Source organism: Hevea brasiliensis, chromosome 5, assembly GCF_030052815.1.
Source record: "Hevea brasiliensis isolate MT/VB/25A 57/8 chromosome 5, ASM3005281v1, whole genome shotgun sequence".
In the NCBI taxonomy this organism is placed as follows: Eukaryota; Viridiplantae; Streptophyta; class Magnoliopsida; order Malpighiales; family Euphorbiaceae; genus Hevea; species Hevea brasiliensis.
In genome coordinates, this window is record NC_079497.1 from 61,601,629 (window position 1) to 61,623,649 (window position 22,021).

Consider the following 22,021-nt stretch of genomic DNA (forward strand, 5'->3'; position numbering starts at 1 on the left):
TATACAGTGATGCTTCTCATAACGGATTGGGCTGTGTGTTAATGCAAGATAGGAATGTCACTACCTATGCTTCACGCCAGCTTAAACCGCATGGGAGGAATTATCCTACACATGGCTTGGAGCTAGCAACCATTGTTTTTGCCTTGAAGATTCGGAGACATTACTTGTATGGAGAGAAATGTTATATGTACACAATTCATAAAAGTTTGAAGCACTTGGGCACACAAAATGAGTTAAGTTTGAGGCAGAGGAGATGGTTAGAGTTGATAAAAGATTATGATTATTTGATAGACTATCAGCTTGGAAAACCTAATGTTGTAGCTGATGCTTTAAGTCGTAAGACTAAGGCTGGTTTGAGGGTTTCTCCATTTCCATGTTGCATGAGTTAAGGGCATTGCATGCTAATTTGGAGATTAATAAAGATGGTCAGATGGTGGCTACTTGGCAAGTGAAGCTAATGCTGGCAGAACAAATTAAAGCAGTTGCACAGAAGGATGATAAGTATGTGAAGTTAATGGAAGAGGCTCGGGATGGCAAGAAACTATAATTATCAGTAAATGATGAGGGCTTGTTGTTATATAAGGGCAGAATGTGCATTCCTGAGAATGTTGAACTGAGGCAAATCATTTTAAAGGAAGCACGTGATTCACCTTTTGCAATGCACCATGGTGGAACCAAAATGTACAGAAGTGTGAAAGAGCACTATTGGTGGAGAGGAATGAAGAAAGACATTGCAGAATATGTTGCCAAATGCCTAACTTGTCAGCAAACAAAGGCAGAACACTAAGTGCCTGCAGGGTTGCTACAGCCATTGCCAATTCCCGAGTGAATGGGAAAGAATCACTATGGATTTCGTGACATGACTTCCACATACACAAAAGATTCATGATGCAGTTTTGGTTATTGTTGATAGATTGACCAAGTCTACACACTTTTTGCCAGTGAGGATGGATTACAGCCTGGAAAGATTGGCCAAACTATACATTGATGATGTGGTGAGGTCACATGGAGTGCCAGTGTCTATTGTGTCGGACAGAGACCTAAGGTTCACTTCTAGATTTTGGGGTAGTCTCCAAAAAGCCCTAAGAACTAGATTGAACTTCAGTACAACATTCCATCCACAGACAGATGACCAATTTGAAAGGATCATTCAGATTTTGGAAGATATGCTTTGGGATTGTGTGATTGAGTTTGAAGGGAGTTAGGACACACACTTGCCTTTAATTGAATTTGCCTACAACAACAGTTATCAGTCAAGCATCGGGATGCCTCCATACGAAGCACCTTATGGCAGAAAGTGTAGAACTCCCTTGTGTTGGGATGAAGTGGGCGAGAGGAAGTTGATTGGCCCAAAATTAGTGCTGCAGATGGAAGAGAAAGTTAAGCTCATTAGAGACAGACTCAAAGTTGCAACAGATAGACAGAAGTCCTACATTGACCTAAAGAGAAGAGATATTCAGTACTGTGGAACCATCATTCAGGCCAGGAGGCTACATGGTAGCATGAGGAGGACATGAGAAGGCAGCACCCACAGCTATTTAGAGAATGAAATGACGTAAATTTCGAGGACGAAATTTATTTTTAAGGAGGGGAGAATTGTAACACCCCAAACCTCCGAGTTATGAATAGTATCATTTTTGATCCGTGACTAGTACTATTTAAAGACACCTTAAGGACCAAAAATAAATAGAAAATTAATTGAGATAGACACAATAAAAATTCAAGTGACCCAAAAATATAAGGATTCACCGGGTATATTGAAAAAGAGAGATTACGACCCGATAAGGGGCATTATAGTCAATTCATCTTAAGAGTTGACTTTTGACTGAAATATCAATTAAATTAAATGAAATTAATGAATTGAATTATGGGGTAAAAATTGAAGAAAAATTCAAGTAAAAATATGTATGGGAAAAATTTAAGAAATGAAAAATTAAACTTTCATTTCTATTATGAAAAAATTAAAATGAAGGACTTATGGGCTTTTGATAATTAAATTTAATTATTTAATTAAAAGGAAAAATTAAGTGTAAATGTAAAAAAAAAAAAAAAGGAATAAAAATTTAAGTTTAATTATCCTTATGACACAATTAAAATTTATAATTTTAATAAACTAATTTTGAGGTTAAATATATATATATATATATATATATATATATATATATATATATATATATAAAAGAAGACAAATGTCTTCTTCATTTTTATTTTTTCATAAGGTGCCACCACCCACTCCTCTCTCTTCCTCTCTCTCTCTTTTTCTCTTCTTCTTCCACTTCTTCCCCTCATTTATTTCCCCTCCCAAGTTTTAATTCCCTTAAATTCCCTTCATAAAACCCCTAACCCACTAAAAGACACGATCAAAGAGAACTTTGATTGAGGCATTGGAGCAAGTAGAGCAAAAGAAATTGGAAGAAAAATTGAAGTTGGAAAGAAATCACTTGAGGTAAGTTTCTTTTCATGTTAGATTAGTTGTATAAGCCTTAAATGAAGTTAACTTATGATGAAAATTCATGAGAAATTAAAAGAAATATGCATGGAACCTAAACTAGGGTTTTGGCCAACTTAGGGAAAATTAGGATTTTGATGTATTTTAGTTAAATTGATGATAAATCTAAGTTAAATTGAGGTAGTATGCATGATTGGGAGTAGTAAGATTTCATGGGATTGCATAAATTGAATTATGGAAGATTAGGGTTCATGGGAAAATTGGGTTTTGGTGCTAGAGAGTGAAATTGGTGTGTGTAGTGTTAAATTATGATCATTTGAGGTTTATTTAGTTTGAATTGATATTGGGTTGATGAATGGAAGTAACGAAATGGTAAGATTAGGAAAAATTGCAAACTTTGGTGTTTGAAAATTGTGGGTTTTGTGTTAGAAAGTGCCATTAATGTGTCAATTCTAAATTATAGTCATTTTGGGTAAATTAAATGTGGATTCAGGTTGGTTAGAGGGAACAATTGAAGAAATGAAAATTTAAACTTATGGCAGAATTTTGTACACTGAATTTAGTGTGTTTGGAAGCCCATAACTTGAGCTACACAACTCCAATTGGTGTGAAACCAATTGGAAACGAAACTTAAGATATAGCGCTAGAATTTTCGAGCAGATACCCTGCCCCAAAAATGACCTTAAGCTACCCGAAATGAGCCTTGAAATGAGAGATAAAATTCTAGAACCTGCATAATTTGACTATATAAACAGTAAACTTTGCATAGCCATAACTCTCTCTAAAAAACTCCGATTTAGGTGATTGTTGAACCGATGGAAACCTAAGACATAGTAGAACATTTCATATGAAGAACTTGAGGCCAAATTATGGACTTAACCCAATCAAATCGCTGAGCAAATTTGAATCACCGAATCTTCAGAAATCTGGAAATCTGCAGATTTACCATATGAATAGTAAATTTTGCATGGCCATAACTCTCTCTAGAAAACTCTGATTTAGGAAATTCTTGAACCGATCGAAACCTAAGACATAGTAGAACATTTCATATGAAGAACATTAGACCAAATTATGGACTTAACTTGATCAAATTACGGAACGAATTTGGATCGATAAATCTACCATAACTGAATCTACAGGATGAACAGTGACGTGAAGAGTAACCGTGTTTTGATCATAACTTGAGCTACACAGCTCCAAATTAGGCGATTCTAAGAGGAAAATAAATTTAAGACCTAAATGAACAATTTTCATGTAGAACACCTCACCAAATTATGATCGAAACTAGATAAAAATTGGGTTCAAAGATTGGGACACCAAGCTGTCCCAAAACCAAAATATTGTAAAATTTTCAAAGCTTACTTGGGATGCATTAGACAAGCATGTAATGAGTTCTTGGCAACAATAGAAATTGGTATTGAAGTATTCTATTTGTGCATTTTCAGTAGAAAAAGAAGTTGGAACGGACAAGGAGAAATAGGTAACAAGGAAGGAGAATTATTGAAGGTATGTGCACAACTAACCTTTTCTTCGTTTTTAAACTTGTAAATTGTTTAGAATGTGTTTATTTGAATGGGTTTACTTTGAACAAGTTTACTTTGACTGGAATATAGTTTTTCTCTTGCATTTGAGAAATTTGGGTGTTGCCACCTTTATATGGATATTATGATGAATTTAAATGTGTTTATTGGTTTATAAATGTGATTGTTGAGTGGGAAATTTTGGGAAATTGTTTTGAAACCACAGTTAGCATGACAGTCCCCTTCGAAACTCTCTAGTAGTAATGGCTACTTGGGGTTGATAATTGATATTGATTATGTCTCCCATTAATAACAGTTAGTGGGGTAAGACTACATGAGTACTCATTAGCTAGCTAGCCCTTCCCTCATTAATAACGGTTAGTAAGGTTGAGATTGCTTTGTCGTGGTGTACAACATGGCACTGATCGTGAAATTTTGTGTCATGGCCTAAACTGTGTGTTGATGTTGGCAACACTAATGCTTTATGAATTGTGATTTATGAAGTGTTATTTCTCTTTTGAAATATTATTCTAATAAATGGCTCTTATGGACTTAGAAATATTGTGAAGTTTTCATGCTTAAGAAAAATGTGATTTATCATGCTTTGACAAATTGTATTTTACCTTAAGTTTTAAAGTTATTATTTGTGCAACACTGAGTGATATACTCAGCGATAGCTTCTTTATGCTGTCGCAGGTAAGGGAAAGGAGAAGGCTGCCGAGTGAGAGACTTGAAAGTAGCATTTTGGTATTGATTGTGGGTATTTACGTTAGGTATACCCTTGTGATTCCTTTGGATGTATTTTGTACCTATATGTATAGATGTACAGACATTGAGCAGTTTGTATTAAAAAGTACTGCATTAATAAAGTATTTTGAATTTATAACTATTTGTATTTTATTTTGAGACTTATGAAAATGTAACTTTTACAATATTTAGTCTATCATTATTTCCAATGAATTTTATTTTGAGACTTATGAAAATGTAACTTTTAAAATTTTTGATTGAGGATCGGATAAGAACTCTCCTCCGATCTCTTTTAAATATTTATTAAAATTTTTTATTGAGATTCGGATAAGAACTCTCCTCCGATCTCTTTTAAATATTTGTTAAAATTTTTCAATGAGAATCGGATAAGAACTCTCCTCCGATCTCTTTTTGTTTGAATGAGAGCCGGGTAGGGACTTTTCCGACCTCTTAAAACTTGATTACAATTACTTATCATAAGAACCTAAGACTTGGCTTCCGAAGACACCGGGAACCCGAACAAGGTTTCTCTTAACCCATTGGTACCTTATAGCTAAGGAAAGGATGCTAGACTAAATTTTCCGATCTCCTTTGTGATCGCCTTACTAGCACTTTTGGTGGGCGATGTCCGATCCCTTCCGTTCACTAGTCGGGGACCTGATCTTACCTCGATCCCCCACTGTACCAAATTATTTCTTGAGCTAGTCTAGTGGTTCGACTTCATAATTTTCTTCTAATTTATTATCCATACTTTTATTATTTTGAAGAAACTTTCGTGTTGAGATACAGCTACCAACATTTCACCAAACTACCTATACGTTACTCGGGACCAAAACACCTACAATTGATGGTAATAAAGGCTAAAGAAAAAAAGTAAATGACAGGAGCAGATGAACAAAAACTAAACTCAAGAGGATAACCACCTTCGTGGGGTTTTTAACATAACATAAACTTGGCAAAAATTACAGACATGAATACAAAGAAAATGCATAAAATAAAATGAGCACTTGATAAAGCAGCGGTATAGACACTCACCTGTAGGGATTCGAATCTATAGAACTAACTATGGAGTCACAAAATATGGTAGAGCTATGCGCTGATAGCCTGGGGACTAATGTTTGCCTTGGAATGAAGAGTACCAAGTTAAAATGCAGTCAAACCGAAACGACAACAACTAAGTTTGAATGAGATTGAGCTTGGAAAATGAAAGTGGAAATGAAGACAGAACTGAAACTAAGAGAGGGTATCACAGAGTACTAAACAAACTGAAAATAAAGAGTTTCAGTATTCAATACCCCTTCAAAGAAAATACTTTAGAAAACTGGTTTCTGAAGCTTTTCTATTTTTGAAAGCTTAAAAATAGAAGAGTAGCAAAACTGAATTATGTTTCAGAGCCTTTCCACTATAGTCACCACCCTTTTCTTTGTTCTCCCCTCTTTCAACAGTTTTCATGCAGGTATTTATAGGGAACGGGTGTTCCCAATGAAGGGTCAGGATTTTCTTTGAGGGAAATGGAAGGTTTGGATTTTAAAGGATATGAACGACTGAGATCCTTTTCTGAATATTTGTCCTTTCTCTTTTCTGATCTGACGGCTCAAAATTTCTTGTCAAGGGCGATCCAAGGGCTGGGAATAAAAAACGCCGGTCTTGTCACCTTCTTCTTTGATCTAAGGGCTCCGGGCTTGTCCTTATAAGTAAGATCAACGGTGGAGATCGAGATGTCTAGGACTGTCATGACACGTCCTGGCGCCTGTCAGTAATGTGGGCGATTCTGCAAATGAGGCGTGCGGTGGAGATTTGATCTCGTCTGCAACACTTTAACTACCTTGGCTCTGATTATGACGACGGTTATTGGAAGTTGTCTTATTCTCTTTGCTTTCCGATCTCCCCTCCCTTCTGATCTTTCTAATACGATCCTTTTCCGATCTCTAGTGCCGGCCCCCCTCTCCCGATCTTTCCCACTCCAGAGTCTTCTCCTTTATCCGGGCCGATTCAGTCAAAGCATTTATTCCTTCGATTTTCGAGGCGTCCGCGTCGTTTTCTGCTGGCAATAAATGCTCATACCTTCTTTATATATATATACCTTCACTTTCTCCTCCCACTTCTCACTTTTCCTGTTCTAGCCGCTTTGGTAACAATCCTGGCCATGGTGACTGCTTTTGATCTTTTTCCGACTGTTTACTTTATTTATCGACTGAAAGTTTATGACCCTGGTCATCGGAAAACTACGATGGCCATATTTGATGACAGTGAGAGAACCGGACTAATGTACCGATCCAGATCGAGAATATCGCTCGTGTCAATCTCGAGTCGGTCGACCGATATAATCATCGAACTGATTTCAGGCGAGAAGATTGCTAATTTCCCTCCTATTATTAGTGACTGCCCTTCGAAGTTCATTTGGCTTCTCACCACATTGGGTGTCCCGACAGCGGCTCGGTTTCAAGCGATAACATTGACAATGACCTCTCTTATCCTCATGAGAGTCATAGTCCCCCCATCTGAGCTGTACATCTATCCGATGTCGATGGCCGGTCTCCTGATCAAACATATCTTTTGATTCAGCCACGAGACTAGGCTTTGTCATAGGCCTTCACTAGATAGGATGTACTGCTGATCTCTAGAGATCGCCCAAATGATGTAATCTGACCTTTAATGTAATCCGATCTCTTGGGGATCGCCCAAATGATGTAATCTGACATTTTGGAAAAGAAATTTTATTTTGACAATTATCATTTTATTATTATTGCATTGGTTATTTTCTGATCTCTAATGTGTTTATCCGATCCGATTCCTAACTGAATAGCCCTTAGCTGATCCGAAACTCTAAACATCTACCCCAATCTGCCGGTCTTTAGCCAGCCGATCTCCCTTTATTTAATTATGGACTTTCCAAGATATTCGTGAGACGTTTTAGAAAAAGCTGACGTATCCCGCTAATCGATGCGCCGCTTGGGACACTGTGAGCATTAAATGCTCAGATGGGTATAAATAGGGGATGGGTCAGCCAGTTTCTCCCTTATGTCATTTTTAGCCTCTCGCGAGCGATTCCAAAATTCTCTCGTTTTCTTCAAGTTCTTCCGACACCGATCACACTCCGGTAAGGGTTTTGATCTTTCTTTTAGTTTAAATTTTCTCTTTTCTTTGAAAATGAGTGGCGTCGAGGGTCAGAGAGCGGCGAGCCCCCCTTTTGTTCACGTCTCATGGTCGTCAGATGAAGTTGAAGTGGTCGGACCAAGCGGATGATCTGAACCTCCTACAACCTCCGTTCCAGCCAGGGGTCAAGTGGCACCCTCGAGGCAGACGCATTCTTCAGGGAGAGAAAACCTTCCCGCGGGGGCGAGCTACCGTCAATCCTTCAAGAAACCGATCTGCAGTCATTCAGCCAAGAATATAACCTTCCAACCGATTCATACGAACTTATCATGTGTCATGGTGATCTCCGAGCCGATCACTTCTTCGAAGAAAATGATATGATCATGGTATACGAAGAGCAATTAAAAGCCGGGCTACGGTTCCCTCTTGGTAACTTCTTCAAGGAAGTTTTGAAATTCCACTAAGTATGTATAGCCCAAGTACACCCGAACTCATGGCGGATCCTGGTAGCCTTCAGAGGTCTTTACCGAGCTAAGGGACTCAGTCCTACAGCAAAGGTGTTCGCCGAACTACATAGGCTAACTCGTCAAAAGGACAATAAGTACTGGTTCTTTCAGGCAAAACCGCATTGTGGACTCTTTACCGACTTGCCATCCTCCCTAAAGAATTGGAAGAATCACTTCTTCATTCTGAGGAGCAAGATTCTGAATGATTTTGAGGGTTTCCCACATAGCTGGCTGCATCTGGGCCCCTCACTTCCGAAGCGCATCACCCTGAATAAGGAAGAAGGCATAATGGTGATGGAGCTGAAAGATCAGGCGGCCACTCAGAAGTTCTCCTGTTTAGATGCGGTGACAGTCGAACTGCATCATTGGACAATGCAACTGATTACCGGCGAAGAATGCGAGCTTCAGGTCTCTGACCTCTGATTCGGTACTTTTTATATCTCTGATCTGTGGGCCTTAGCGAACTCACTGACTTATCTTTTGTGCAGGTATGGCGAGCGGCGAGGCTTCCAAGGAGAGCCGAAAGCGGAAGAGAGAGGTCTCCAGAAAGGTGCGGTAGATGAAATGCGCCGAGGCTTCTCAGACGCCTAGGCATGATCCAATGGAGATGCAAGGAGGATCGTCCCGACCCTCAGGACCGCCGGTTCCTGAAATAGAAGTGGTTCGGTCTCCCCCTCGACATGAAGAGCCGCCACCACCTCCACCCATTGCTTCGAGTGAGGAAGGGGGTCCTTCTTAACCCACTTCGAGGACCCTTTCCCGCAGCGCTCAGGCCCTGATCCACTTCCTGGAGAAGAACCGAACTGTTCGGGAGAATCCGGGTCTGGCTAAGGTTTTAGGGGCCTCCATCTGCCTTCAAGAGGATCGGAATAGGCTGACCCCAAACAGTCTCAATGATATCCTGACCCAGACTATGAGCCTGAGCATGGAGAGTTTGGTGAACCAACACATTATTTGGGAGAAGGCTCACCGTTTGAAGCAAGAGATCGAGAAGGTGGGTCAGTAAGCAGCTTCCCTCCGATCCAAACTTTCATCCGCCCAAAACTACATAGCTAAAATTGAGGGGCGGATGAAATTCTATGAGGATAAACTAGCCGAGCAAGCTCATATTCTTGAAGAGGTTCAGGTGCTCTGAGCCGCTGATGTCGCTCGCCTCACTGACGAACTCAAAGCAAAAGAAGAAGAGGCAGTGACAAGGGAGGCCGGTGCTTATGTGAACGCCCATGGGGACCTTTTGGCTGAGCTCAAAAAGCATTATCCTGAAGAGGACATTTCCTGGATGGTGGACCTGGCTCCCCAAGACGAAGAGGATAGCGAGGAGGAGGCTGAAGGTGATAAAGGGGGTGAACAAAATGTAGAACAGGCTGGGGGTGATCCTCCAGCCGAGTGACTTGTATATATTTTAATTTGAAATGAAATGTAGTTCTTTTTTTTTTTATTCAATGACTGAATGAGATCAGAAAGTATCTAAGTTCCACAAACACCTGATTGTCTGAACATATTAGAATAACTTGAAAGCAATTATTTAATCTATGTATGAGAGATCGGTAAAACATTGTAAACATGAGATCGGCCTAAACCGAGAACAAGCACTGAATGGAACTTAGTATTATTAAAATTGGAAACCTGATCTGTACACTTAAGATCGGAAGCACCATTAAGCCGGATTAAAACCTTAACTTTATTGAACAACTATTTACAATATTTATGAAAGGGGGATCATATGGCATGAAGACCTAATGTTGGTTTAATTTCGTTTGACGAGAGATTGGATGTGTGATTGACTGGCAAAGAGACTTGGTAATTGATTTTAGAGATCGGTAAGGATTTAAATGATATGGAGACTTTTTATTGGTTCGGTTCCTTTTGAAGAGAGATCGAAAATGTGATTGACTGGTAAATAGAGATCGAAAATGAATGGAGACTTGGTGCTGGGGCTTGATTTCAAAATCTATTGATTTTTTGGGGGTCGGCCAAAATATGGTGTCGACAGCTGCCCCTCTTTACATAATTTCTATTTGAAGGGAAAAATTTCCCGTGTAGGAATTATGTAAAGATCCAGACCCATATTTTGGACGATTAAAATTTTGAACTTCAAAATTAAAGTTAGGAAACTAAAACCTTCTTAGGTCAGCAACCTAGAGGTTGGTAAATGCTGAAAAATCAACTTAGATCAAGGAACCAGAGGTTGATAACAGGAATTTAAATGCTGAAAAACTAACATCAACTTAGATCAAGGAACCAGAGGTTGATAATAGGAAATTAAATGCTGAAAAATTAAAATCAACTTAGATCAAGGAACCAAAGGTTGATAACAGGAATTTAAATGCTGGAAAATTAAAATCAACTTAGATCAAGGATCCAGAAGTTGATAACAGGAATTTAAATGCTGGAAAATTAAAATCAACTTAGATCAAGGAACCAGAGGTTGATAACAGGAATTTAAATGCTGGAAAATTAAAATCAACTTAGATCAAGGAACCAGAGGTTGATAACAGGAAATTAAATGCTGAAAAATTAAAATCAACTTAGATCAAGGAACCAAAGGTTGATAATAGGAAATTAAATGCTGAAAAATTAAAATCAACTTAGATCAAGGAACCAGAGGATGATAACAGGAAATTAAATGTTGAAAAATTAAAATCAACTTAGATCAAGGAACCAGAGGTTGATAATAGGAATTTAAATGCTGGAAAATTAAAATCAACTTCGATCAAGGAGCCAGAGGTTGATAACAGGATTTTAAATGCTGAAAATTAAAATCAACTTAGATCAAGGACCAGAGGTTGATAAAAAGAAATTTAAATGCTAGAAAAATTAAAATCAACTTACAAAGCAAGTTTGACCTAACACGAGAAGTTCTTCCGCGACGAAGTGTACTTAACAGGATCGCGAAGATAGACGATTAATTGAGGACGAGTTGCAAGACTTAACCCATCATTCTCTGTTACTTACTTACTTCCCACAATTCCCTTTCTGCTCTTGACTTCCTTATTTTGCGAAAAGTGCCCTCGCGGGTTTTCACTTTCCCTTTTGCCCATCTGACTAGAAGCGCCCTTCCAGGTTTTCACCTCTATTTTTTTTTTTTTTAGGGTCATTCCCTGCAAATCTCATAACAAAGTACATGAGGTTATCAATATTCAAATCCTAATCTTATGACAAAATTTTAACAGATTAATAGCGCATTAGATAAAGAGGTTGAAAAATGATAATATTAAAGTGTGAGTATACGAAAAAGATAGAAGCAAAAAGACAAATGCAAAGAAAATATATCAAAATGACTTTATATGGCTTGGAAAATAAAGGTACAGTTTCAAAGAAAAAGGGGTACAGGGATAGATCTCACAGATTCCTTGTAGTTGACTTTGAAATCTCTTAATTGCCATTACTTTAAATACTCTGGTAACGAAGATTCGTGCAGTGGCGGTTTATTTCCATCTTTGGTTCCATGTTCCCCTCCTTATTTCTCCCTTTTCTCTGGCTCTAAGGATGCCCTTTTGGGTTTTCGCCCCCAAATATTTTTTTTTTTTAGGGCGCCCTTTTTGGGTTTTCACCCTTCGCTCATTTTGTTAGGGGCGTCCTTTCGGATTTTCACCCCCTTTTTATGCATAATATCTTTTGACAGTGTCAGCATTCACGGGTCTTGAAAATTCTTCCCCATCCATATGGGTCAGGATCAGGGCCCCACCAGAAAATGCTTTCTTAACCACATAGGGTCGCTCATAGGTTGGTGACTATTTACCCCGGGGATCGTTTTGATTCGGAAGCATCTTTTTTAGGATGAGATCCCCTGGTTGGAATTCACGTGGGCGGAAGCCTTTGTCAAATGCCCTGGCCATTCTTCTCTGATATAACTACCCATGACATGCTGCTGCTAGCCTTTTCTCGTCTAGCAAATTTAATTGGTCCAACCTTGACTGGATCCACTCCGACTCATCAATCCCTGATTCCTTCAGAATCCTTAGGGAAGGAATTTCGACTTCAATAGGCAGTACAGCTTCCATCCCGTATACCAGTGAGTATGGGGTTGCCCCAGTTGATGTCCTTACAGAAGTCCGGTATGCGTGAAGGGCGTAAGCAAGCATATCATGCCAATCCTTATAAGTGACAGTCATTTTCCGAATTATTCTCTTGAGATTTTTGTTTGCAGCTCTCACTGCTCCTTTCATCTGGGGACGGTACGGGGAAGAATTGAGATGTTGAATCCTGTATTGATCACATAACCTCTGGATCTTCGGACCATTCAAATTCTTGGCATTGTTAGTGACAATTTCGCTGGGGAGGCCATGTCGGCAGATGACATTATTTCTGAGGAATTTGAGGAACGTGTTCTGCGTAATGTGAGCATGTGATGTCGCTTTGACCCATTTAGAAAAATAGTCAATAGCTACCAAGATAAATCTATGCCCATTGGATGCCTTAGGGTTAATGGGACCAATCACATCGATGCCCCACATTGCGAAAGGCCATGGTGAGACGAGGTTGAACAATTGGTGAGGCGGAACATTTATCGGATCTGCGTAGATCTGACACTTATGGCACTTCCGAAAGTACTCGATGCAATCCTTTTTCATAGTAGTCCAAAAATATCCCCGTCTCATGATTTACATAGCCATCATATGCCCATTGGCATGGGTTGCACAATTTCCCTCATGAGTATCGAAAAGGATCCTCTTTGCTTCTTTTACATCCACACATCTCAACAATTCACCGTTGGAGCTCCTTTTGTATAGAATTTCTCCACTTGGGAAGTATCCCAAAGCTAATCTCCGAATCATTCTCCTTTTGTTTCTGCTTGCCCCTGGAGGGAATTCTCTGGTTCTGATGTAGACCAGGATGTCATGATACCAGGGTTTACCATCAGGTTCTTCCTCGATCATGAAGCAGTATGCCGGCTCACTCCTTGCTTTAATCTTTAATACCTGAGTCGTCTGCCTTTCTTCCATTTGAGCCATAACAGCCAGGGTGGCTAAGGCATCTGCAAATTGATTCTTGTCTCGACTAATGTGAGTGAAAGAGATTTGTTCAAATTTCTTGATCAGCTCCAGTAAGTACTTCTGATATGGGATTAACTTCGGATCTTTAGTTTGCCATTCTCCCTTGACTTGATAAATGATCAGGGCTGAATCTCCATATACCTCTAACTTCCTGACTTTTATTTCGATGGCATCCTGTAGACCCATTACACAGGCTTCGTATTCTACGACGTTGTTGGTGCAGTCAAACCTCAATTTGATAGCTATCGGGAGGTGTTTCCCATCCGGGGAAACCAACACAGCCCCAATTCCATTACCGGACAAATTGACAGCTCCGTCAAAATACATTTCCCATACATCCGTTGATTCTTTTTCCTCGTTCTCCACTTCGTTAACATGCTCATCAGGGAATTCGAAATCCAAGGCTTCATAATCTTGGATAGGGTTCTCTGCTAGGAGATTGGCGATTATGCTTCCTTTTACTACCTTCCGGGTCATATAGATAATATCATATTGGGAGAGTATGACTTGCCATTTTGCTATCCTTCCCGGCACAAATGGGCTTTGGAACACATACTTAATAGGATCCATCCTAGAGATGAGCCATGTCTTATGATTCAACATGTAGTGTTTAAGCCGATTTGCTGTCCAGGCTAACGCACAGCAAGTTTTCTCTAGGAAATAGTACCTTAACTCACAATTGCTGAACTTCTTGCTCAGGTAATAAATGGCCCTCTCCTTTTGGCGAGTATCATTATGCTGCTCCAAAACACATCCCATTGAGCTTTGTTGGACTGCCATGTACAGAATCAGCGGCCTTCCCGCCATCGGAGGAACCAATACTGGTGGGTTTGACAGGTACTGCTTAAGTTTCTCGAAAGCTTCTTGACAAACGGAATCCCATTGAGTGGTGTTGTTCTTTCGGAGTAGTCTAAAAGTAGGCTCAGCTTTGGCAGTGAGGTTGGAAATAAATCTCGAGATGTAGTTCAACTTCCACAGGAAACTGCGCACCTCCCTTTCTGTTTTTGGGGATGGCATCTCTTGAATAGCTCGAACTTTGTCTGGATCTACTTCTATTCCCTTCTCACTCACTATGAATCCCAACAACTTCCCAGATCTAGCTCCGAATATGCATTTGGCAGGGTTCAGTTTCAGCTGATATTTCCTGAGTCTCTCGAATACTTTCCTTAGCACCTGCACATGGTTTTCTCCTCCCCTGGATTTAATGATCATATCATCCATGTACACCTCCACTTCTTTATGCATCATATCGTGAAATAATGTGACCGTAGCACGTTGGTAGGTGGCGCCAGCATTCTTTAACCCAAAAGGCATGACCTAGTAACAAAATACCCCCATTGAGTGATAAAAGCAGTTTTTTCCTTATCTTCCTCATCCATTGGGATTTGGTTGTACCCAGATGCCCCATCGATACATGAACATCTGCCCAATCCCACAGCATTGTCTACTAACACATCTATGTGTGGGAGAGGAAATCATCTTTCAAGCTTGCTTTTATTAAGATCCCTGTAATCAATGCACACCCTGACTCTCCCGTCCTTCTTCATTACCGGGACAACGTTAGCTATCCATTGGGGATATTTGACTACTTCCAGAAACCCAGCATCATATTGCTTTTTGACTTCATCCCTAACTTTGAGTAGCGTGTCAGGGTTCATTCTTCTTAGTTTCTGCTTTACTGGGATTGTCCCCGGAATTAGGGGAATTTTGTGCGTCACCATATGAGGGTCCAAATCGGTCATATCGTCATAGCTCCATGAAAACACGTCTAGGAATTCTTTGAGCAAACTGACCATATCTTCTAATTCTTCACTCTCCACAACCTTAAGTTCCCTTTTCACTTCTTCCGTACCTAAATTCATGGTGTGTGTTTCGTCCCCACAAGGCATTAGGGAAGGTTCATCTCTTTCATCCCTTTCTTCTGCGAGTTCCACCTCAGAATCAGTTGAAGTAATGGCAGTTATGGGGATTTCAAAATTAAACAAAGGAATTTCTGAGTCTATTGAATTATTAGGTGTTAATTGATGAATGGTCCTGAAGAAACGAAAATGGAATATATTATAAGAAGGGATTTCAAAAAGGAAAGGAGAAGAGAATTGGATATAAAATGCGCTATTAATTCATCAATATTTACATCATAAGAAAAGGGTCCATTTATAGTATTACACTTGTCACCATGGACAAAATGATCAAGTGTTGATAACCAAAGGTACTTTACTCGAAATTGAGTACAGGAATGTCCTCTGCCGTCCAGTTGTCTAGTTCTTGCCCTTCAGCTATTGGCGAGACTAGAGCTTCATACAAGGAATCTAGATGGATGACATTGATGGATGGTTCAACTGCATTTCAATAACCGGCTTGGTGAAGACTTCTGTAATTTTCAGGACTACCTTCATTTTCCCGATTCTCCGATCAAATCTCTGATCCCGAAGCATATTTCTCATCCAGAATCGTCCATATATTAGAGCGTCTTCCTCATAACCCAAGCCGCAACGGCCAACCTTCTGTATAGCTGGTATAGGTTCGATAATCCCTTACAATGTGGCGCCTAAGCCCTTGCACTTTTCATAACTACTCTTGAGTATCACCTTGGCGACCATAGTCGTGGCCCCTTCACTCCTCTAGATAGTTTCTTGCAATTCTAGAGCCTAAAAAGAACTTTCCAAGGATTCCTCAGCTGCTTCTACATAAGGAAGTGATTGTGGCTTGGTGACCAGCATGGCTTTCTCCCCTTTCACAGTGATGATTTTTCCGTCCATAATGTATTTAATTTTCTGGTGCAAAGTCGAAGGAACGGCATTTGATGAATGGATCCAAGGCCTCCCCAGCAACATAGTATATGCAGGTTCAATGTTCATCACTTGGAACGTGACGTTGAAAGTGCATGCGCCAATTTGGGGTGGCAAGTTTATGTCTCCCAGCACTTCCCTCCTTGTACCATCAAAAGCTCTTACCACCATAGCACTTTTATGTATGTTTGACCGGTCAACCGGTAGCCTAGCCAAGGTGGCATTAGGCAGTACGTTGAGTGCAAATCCATTATCAATAAGGACCTTAGTGAAGGAACGGAAGCATGAAAAACACAAGATTATACCATTGAATTCAAAAATTTTCACCTAGGGTCACAAGCACCATGCAAGATTTATTTTTATCTATTTGATTTCAATGATAAACAACATATTAAAACTCTTTTAATATGTTTTTGGATCTGTATTTGCCATTTAAGATTTTAAAATTAATCAGATTAATTTTAGAACCCTAGATTAAATCAAGAACGATTACACTAACCTCTTGATGTGCTGCAGCGTGTCTGCGCCTTTGAGATTCGTCTTTAGGACACCAGATGTTGTCCCTTTAGCTTGTCCACACCAAGAACACCTATGGCAGCCCTTGAACAGCTTCTAAAGCCTTTTCTATTAACTAGAAATTCAAGTTCTGCCTTTTAAGAGATTAGAGATGCAAACAGGACACTAGAAACAATTTCTAGTGTTCTTAATTCAAGAGATTGATGGCTAATCTCTTTGAATTGATGAGAGATGAAGAGAAATAGCTGGAGAGGCTCAAAGTGGCGTGACATATGAGAGGAGAGGCTGCTGGTTGTGTTTTCTTTTCATAACCCCACTTAAATAGCTAGGTTAACACATTAAACCCTAGCCACATGTCACCTTTTGATTAGCTCTAGGTTTAAGTGACCCAATCACATTGTGCCAAGTGTCAAACCTATATTTAATCTTGATTTTAATCATCTTACATGATTAAAAATATTTGTAAGCTTATGTGTTATGCCATGTGTCACCATCTCATGGTGCCACGTGTCACACTGCAAAATGACCAAAATGCCCCTGTGTCTTAATTTTGAGTTCTTAACCCAAAATAATTATTTTCTTCTTCTAATTAATTTATATCAAATATAAATTAATTAATTAATCTCTATTAATTAATTTCTCATCAATTAAATTCACATTTAAACACTTTAAATATAAATTTAATTTATACTACACATCCAATAATCTAGATTTGGTTTCAAGTCATGCTAGGGACTTTGCAATTTTATTGCAAACCAAATCTATTTAATTAATCAATTAAACTCTTTAATTAATTAATTAAATCATATTTAAATAGGTGATAACTTGTGTATGTGTGTGACTTACTAGGCTCATCACTAATTGGCAATGAGACATGATATCAACTCTTAATATCATCAGAACTCTTTCTTACCATATGTTACCATGCACTAGAATCTCTCTGTTACAAAATCCCAACTCAAGCTGGAGTCATGGTTTATGTCAAACTCCATTTGCTATGAATATTATGTTCTCTTTTAATTCCAGTTCTTGATTAAAAGATTTTTCTCATCAGAAACTCTTTTCTGAATAAATCTATCTGTCCTGGCCAGGAACTTGAAACATCAAGAACAATTAAATGAACATAGGATTTTATCTCTATTTACTTAGAGGAACAGATTCCTTCTTGATCAACACCTACCTCCATATATAACTAGCAGGAGCCAACACATGCCCATATACCCATACATAGTACAAGTATGAAAGCAGTATCAAACTCAAACTACCTATATACAAGATAACTGTGCTATCTCAGGTCTAAAGATTATATGCATTGATATGATTTATGACAAAACATTGACAAGAGTAAACTCCATGTGCTTGTCATAAGTGTCACTGGTTCGGCCTACTTATCATTTATAAGTGCCTATCATGTTTGTTATATGGCATGAGACTCACCATTCCATCTTATTTATATCTCATATAAATAACTTTGGAACAAACATGAATACAATCTTTCTGGATATGTCATGTCCTTATTATGAAGTATCCTCGATTGTGAACCTATTTATGATACTTTGTGCTAGAAATATTGTCACTCATATTCTTAACAACTTAAGAATAATATTTCTAACAAAATATCAATGGACCTTTTCTATTACACATAAATATATTATGTAAACGGAAAAGTGGAAATGCCTTTTATTATTAAAAATATGTACTAGATACATACTAAATGATATGCTCTAGGGCATACTACTAACAATCTCCCACTAGCACTAGAGCCATTCATTACAATATCTTAGACCTATCTTCTCAAGATGTCGGTCTAACTGAGTCTGTGTGAGGCTTAGTGAATGGATCACCGGATTTTCGGTGATGCTATTTTCTCGCATGGCTACATCGCCGCCCAACTATTTCTCCGATAATGTGGTAGCGCCTTTCTATGTGTTTGGATTTACGGTGAGACCTTGGTTCCTTAGCTCAGTATGATGCTCCATTGTTGTCACAATGTAATGGAACCGGCGACTCAATGGAAGGAACTCTGTAAGTTACATCACGAACTTCTTTATCCAAACGACTTCTTTTGCAACATCGATGCAGAATATACTCGACCTCGATGAGTGGAATCTGCAATCGTGCTCTGTTTGGAACTCTTCCAACGATCGCACCTCCATTACAAATGAACACATATCCAGAGGTAGACTTTCTATCATCGATATCGATTGGAAATCGAGAATCGGTATAACCATCCAATTGCAAGTCTCCACCTCCATAAATCAAGAATAAATCCTTAGTTCTTCTTAAGTACTTAAGAATATTCTTGTGACTATCCATGTTCCAAACTGAATTGGATTGATACCGCTAGTCAAACTAACAGCATATGCGATATCAGGCCTAGTACACAACATTGCATACATTAAACTTCCAATAGCGAAGCATATGGAATCTGGCCATCTTATCTCTTTCTTCGTGTGTCTTTGGAGACATCTCTTTAGAAAGGTGGATACCATGTCTCACTGGTAACAATCCTCTCTTGGAATCAAGCATGTTAAACCTAATTAACACCTTTTCCAAGTATAGACTTAGGGAAAAACCAAATAATTATTACGCTCTCTCTCAATAGATGCGACTCCCACAAATAAAGGATGCCTCCCCTAAGACTTACAAGGAGAATGTATGTGACAACCATACCTTTATAGTCGTCAACATACCTGTATCATTACCCATCAGTATGTCATCCACATATAAGACAAGGAAAGTGATAGCACTTGTCACTAACCTTCTTATATACACATGGCTCATCCTCATTTTTGATAAAACCAAAAGATTTAATGGCTTCATCAAAACGGATGTTCCAACTCCTCGAAGCTTGTTTCAACCCATAAATGGATCGCTTTAGCTTGCATACCTTGGAACCATCTTGGGATTCAAATCCCTTAGGTTGTTCCATGAAAATGTTTTCTTCAATGTATCCATTAAGAAAAGCTGTTTTGACATCCATCTGCCAAATCTCATAATCATAGTATGCAGCTATTGCTAATAAAATCCTAATTGATTTAAGTCTCCTCATAGTCTATTCCTTGCCTTTGGCGAAACCCTTTCGCTACTAGCCTTGCCTTATAGGTCTCTACCTTTCCATCAGAACCAATTTTCTTCTTGAAAACCCATTTGTTCCCTATAGGTACAATACCTTTAGGTGGGTCAACAAGATCCCAAACTTGATTCTTATACATGGAATCAATCTCGGATTTCATAGCATCAATCCATTTTGAAGAGTCTATATCTGATATAGCTTCTTCATAGGTAAGTGGATCATCTCCATGATCTACTTCTTCATGAGTAGACAACTCTTGTTCTTCTTCATGAAGAAAACCATATCTCACTGGTGGGTGAGATACCACAGTTGTTCTACGAGGAACAGTGTAGATGTTTCATCAATGGGTATAGGTTGACTAGATGGATCTATATCCATCCGATGCATTGGTTGGTCGAATTCTCCAATTCTAACTCTATTTGCCTTCCTTTGCATCCTTCTTGAACAAACTTTTGTTCAAGAAATGTGGCATCTCTACTTATCACAAACTTTTGTGAATTAGGAAAATAAAAATAATTTCAAAAACTATCTTTTGGATATCCAACAAATCGACCTTTTTCTGATCTGGTCTCCAATTTATCGGTGTTGACTTTTGATATAATTTGGACAACCCCAAATCTTAACATGCTTAAGACTTGGTTTTCTTCCATGCCATATCTCATAAGGTGTGGAAGAAAGCGATTTTGATGGAATCCTATTCGAATATATAAAGTGATTCTAATGCAAATCCCCAAAGGAGATTGGCATATCAAGATAGCTCATCATACTACGTACCATATCCAATAGGTACGATTTCTCCTTCAGATACACCATTCCCGTATGGCGTTCTGGAGGAGTCGGTGAGAAACAATGCCATGCTCTCTCAAGTATTCATCAAATTCAAGACTCAAATATTCACCTCCACGATCCGATCGAAGAGCTTTAATATTTTTTCTGTTTGATTTTCTACTTGATTTAAATTCTTTGAACTTTTCAAAGGATTCATGTTTGTATTTCATCAAATACAAATACCCAAACCTTGATTTATCATCAAGAAAGGTAATAAAATAATGAAAGCCCCTCTAGCCATTTCTTTAAACGGACCACATACATCACTATGTATTAGTTCCAAAATATTTTCACTCTTAGCCCTTGTCCAACAAAGGGTGATCTAGTCATTTTGCCTTGAAGGCAAGATTCACAAGTTGGAGTAGGCTCAGAGCCCAATGAGGATAGAATCCCCATTTTCTCCAATTTTGCAATCCTATCTTACGCAACATGACATAACCTTAAGTGCCAAATATATTTTGAACTTGAGTTGGTTTTCACCATGGCATTGTATTCTTTTAGATCACTTGCATTCATTTTGTGTTTGTCATTATTATCCAAATAATAAAGACCATCATTCATATAACCGAACCAATATATTTATTTCCAAAATAAATATTGCAAACATCATTTGTGAATGAAATTCATAGCCATTTCTAGTCAAACTAGATATAGAAATGATGTTCTTAAAAGCATCAGTACATATAAAATATTATCCAAACACAAAACATGTCCAAACATGTAAAAGATTTAGATCCTATGGCTAAAGCTTCACAGTTGAGCCATTGCCAATCCGGACTCTAATATCTTGAGAATGCAAGCTGCTCTTGTTTGCTAGTTCTGCATATCATTAGAAATGTGAAGCGCACTGATATCTAAAACCCAAGCGTAGATGAACTATAAGTATCATCGAATCTAAATAACAAGATATGGACATACCTTCCGAAGGTATATCATTCTTGTCCTTCAGAGAAGCAAGATACTGCAGGCGGTTCCTTTTCGGTGCCCATCCTTTTGGCAGTGGAAACACTTTCCTTTGCCTTCATCGACTTTAGTCTTCCTTTTCTGTTTAGCTATTTTCTTGGAAGGACCAGAATCGAGGTTTCTTTTTCTTATTGCCTTTCTTCTTGTTGGACTTTCCAGTGAAGAAGATGCAACAAAGCTACCTCTTTTCCTTTATTGCACGGCATATTCTTTTGGGCAATAACCGACATGTTGAGTAATTCAGCTAAGGTGCATTCTGTTTAGTCATATGGAAATTTGTCACAAAATTCCCAAAAGACTCGGGAAGGGTGAAGGATCAAATCCGTTTGTAGTTGGAAATCCATGTTGAAGTCAAGATGTTCCAAGCTGCTCAATCACCGAATCATCTTGTGGACATGATCCCCAACATTACATCCCTCGGACATCCTCATACGGAATAAGCTGTTTAGATATCTCATACCTAGCATTCTGCTTGTGCTCACCATACAACTCTAGTAGGTCAAGGAGCATCTCACTACCACTCTGCATGTTCAC